Source organism: Penaeus japonicus, unplaced genomic scaffold (genome assembly GCF_977035675.1).
Source record: "Penaeus japonicus unplaced genomic scaffold, GWHDUDI00000001_assembly GWHDUDI00000030, whole genome shotgun sequence".
Classification (NCBI taxonomy): domain Eukaryota; kingdom Metazoa; phylum Arthropoda; class Malacostraca; order Decapoda; family Penaeidae; genus Penaeus; species Penaeus japonicus.
The window spans coordinates 5,371,296-5,374,989 of NW_028234432.1; positions in this window are offsets into that span (position 1 = coordinate 5,371,296).

Consider the following 3,694-nt stretch of genomic DNA (forward strand, 5'->3'; position numbering starts at 1 on the left):
CTCCGCACCGGATCAGCTCGGTTGGAATTCAAGGTCAAGCTCTCCTGCGCAAGGTCAAGGAGGATGCAGCTTCTTGCAACATTGCACAGGCCGGTTGGGACATCGTAACCAACGTCACCAGTTCTTCAGAACATCTTCAAAGTGTTGGCATATGATCAGTATATTTGTATATTTTATTTCCAGTATTTTGTCGAAATAAATAATTAGTATCAATACGAATATCAAAAAAATGAAAAGAATGACTAAACAAATATGCAACAGTAACAAATCTATAATATTTTGAGATGCAATTCTTTACAAGCAACCCTCCCAATACAATGCATGCAATAAATTAGTCGCCATTGACAGAACACAAAAGACCAACACTTGAAGAAGACTGCCTCGCTCCAGAGTGTCATGATCATTAATCACAGAGAGAATTCACGACCAGAATCCGGGTGCCAATCGCTTGTAAAGTATTTCCTACAGAGAGCGAGAGTGAGGGGCATGTGTGAGCCGGGAGAGAAACAGAGGTAGGCTATTGCGAGGCATGCGTAGGTACTTAGATATGTTGATAGGCATCTGGTTAGATAGAAGGGCATGGAGATGGCTGGTTGACTAGATAAAGGTATAGATAGGTAGCTGGTCGACGAGATAGAATGACATAGAGATGGCTGGTTAGATAAGATAACATGTGGATAGATAGCTGGTTGGTTAGATAGAGGTATAGATAGATAGCTGGTTGATTAGATAGAGGTGTAGATAGATAGGTGATTGGAAAGATAGCTAGATAGATGTACTGATATGTATAGATAGATTGATAGATATATATAGTCAGATTGCTTAGTAGATAGGTGAGTAAAAAGCCTGCCAGACACGTATAGAGCAGGCATAAATATGGATAGATAGATTGATAGATAGAGAGTGCCAAAATTAGTGAAATATTTTAAGAGTTTTATCGATTAAAGTAACGGATAAAATGGGTTCCCAGATATTCTTTATTAACTAATCTTAGGGTTTAAATTAATCTTAGGGTCGTTGCAGTTACAAAAAAAAGAAAAGAAAAAAAAAAACAGAAAAAGAAAAGAAAAAGAAAAAGAAAAAGAAAAAAAATGAACTATCGTAGGGTAGCTTTTCCAGCCACTACTCTACGGGATTTGCACGATTGGTTTGAACTCAGTAATTTCCGTCAGGAGCAAATGCTGTATTATCATCGCTACCAATGAATGACAATCATTTGTATCTCAGTTATTGTTAGCCACTGTAAGCACAATTTGTAAACTTATTATGTGTACTGACTGTAACGCTAGTAATAATAATTTTGCAGCATAGTATTACTGGTGTTTTCTTACTATAATATATATATATATATATATATATATATATATATATATATATATATATTATATATATACTATATATTATTTATATATATATAACCATTATATTTAATATATAATCGTATATATACATATAAATACATACATGTATATATATATTTATATATTATATATATATATATATATATATAATATATATAAATAATATTATATTATATATACATATGTATATATAACTTATGTATATATATATATATATATATATATATATATATATATATATATATATATACACATATACATACACACACACACACATCACAGCCACATAGATACATAAAAAAAAACAATATCATAAGAAATAAACAATGACAGCCCATACACAACGCCTCAAGTGTCAGCACAACACTACAAAGGAGAAGTGACAGCAGGTGCGACGCCGAAGCCGAAAAGCACAATAACAACAACAACATCGCTCACCTTGGAAGCAATGGCCGAGGCGTGAGAGGGAGCGCGCGTGGTGCTGCTTCGCTTTTTCTGTCTGTCTGTCTGTTAATGTTGGTTTGGTTTCTCTGTTTGTCTGTCTGTCTGTTAATGCTGTAAGGTTTCTCTGTCTGTCTGTTATTGTTGTTAGGTTTCTCTGTCTGTCTGTAAATGTTGGTTTGGTTTCTCTGTTTGTCTGTCTGTCTGTTAATGCTGTAAGGTTTCTATGTCTGTCTGTTATTGTTGTTAGGTTTGTCTGTCTGTCTGTTAATGCTGGTCAGGTTTTTCTGTCTGTCTGTTATTGTTGTTAGGTTTGTCTGTCTGTCTGTTTGTTAATGCTGTAAGGTTTTTCTATCTGTCTGTTAATGCTGTAAGGTTTCTCTGTTTGTCTGTTAATGCTGTAAGGTTTCTCTGTCTGTCTGTTAATGATGTAAGGTTTCTCTGTCTGTCTCTGTTAATGCTGCCACTGTTTGTCTGTTGATGATCTTTCTCTTTTTCTGTCTGTCTGTCTGTTAATGCTTGGTTAGGTTTCTCTTTCTCTCTGTTGATGATCTTTCGCTTTTTCTTTCTGTCTGTTTGTTGGTTCTCCTTCGTTTTCTCTATCTATTAATGCTCTTTTGCTTTGTCTGTTTGTCTGTCTGTTGATATTGGTCGCTTCACTGTTTGTCCGTTGATACTGGTTCACTTTCTCTACCTGTTTATCTGTAAATTCCGCTTTGCCTTCACTGTTTTTCTACTGTTTTCCCCTTTTCTGTTTAATTGTTACTATTTCCTTGTTCTACCTGCGGCATATGCGGGTGGGAAGTAGGATATGCTCTCAAACGCGATGGGTGGCGGTTTCATGGGGGGGGAGAGGGGGGGGGGGGGGCGGGGGATAGGGGGGGGGGGGGGGGGGGGGAGGGGTGCTGGGGGGAGATGTGTTCACTCTTTAAACATAAGCTGCCCATTCTGTATATAATGCATTCACTTTCTCATGTCTGTCTGTCTACTGATCTCGCTCCTCTCTCTCTAACTTCATATTTACTGTTTACTGTTTACTCTCACTCCGTTTGTCCTGCTCTCTGTATATATCTGTTTATTCTGCTGTCACTTTCATCGTCTTGTCTGTCTGTCTTTTATTGCTGATGTCACTCTCTTTGGTAATCTTTCCCGTCAGCAAAAAGAAACCCTCTTTAAAATTTTACCAGTTGTCCTGGTCTGTACTTGTCCACATGTGATCTGGTCTGTTTGTCTGTGTGTCTGTCTGCTGATGCTTCTTTTATCTGTCTATTTTTCTGTTGATATTTTTTGGGGTGTATATTTGTCTGATGATTACATCTTTGTCTGTCTGTCTGTTTGTTGATGTTTTTGTTTGTTTGTTTGTTAGATGATGCTTTTTTGCACTGTTTGTTTGTCTGTTGATATTATTTTTGTCTGTTTGTCTGTCTGTCAGTTTTCTGATGCTCTTTTGTCTGTCTGTATGCCTGCTGATGCTCCTTTTGTCTGCCTGTCTGTATGTCTCTCTCTGTCTGCTGATACTCTTATTGTCTGTTTGTCTCTCGGGTGTTGTTGCTCTTGCTTCTTTGTCTTTGTCTTTGTTCCAATCTGCTGAGGATGCTTTCACTTTCTCTTTCCAAGTTTTTGTTGATGTTCCTTGCACTCTTTCCAGCTGTCTATATGTTTGTTCCTGGTGCTATACGCATGTTGCTATACATCAACCGATCCACAATACATATCTCTCTGTCTCTTTCTCTATGTCTTTCTCTGTGTCTGTCTCTCTGTCTCTCTCTCTCTGTCTGTCTCTCTCTGTTTGTCTGTCTCTCTGTCTATCTTTGTCTGTCTGTCTATCTGTCTCTCTCTGTTTATCTGTCTGTCTGTCTCTGTCTGTCTTTCTCTGTCTGTCTGTCTCTCTG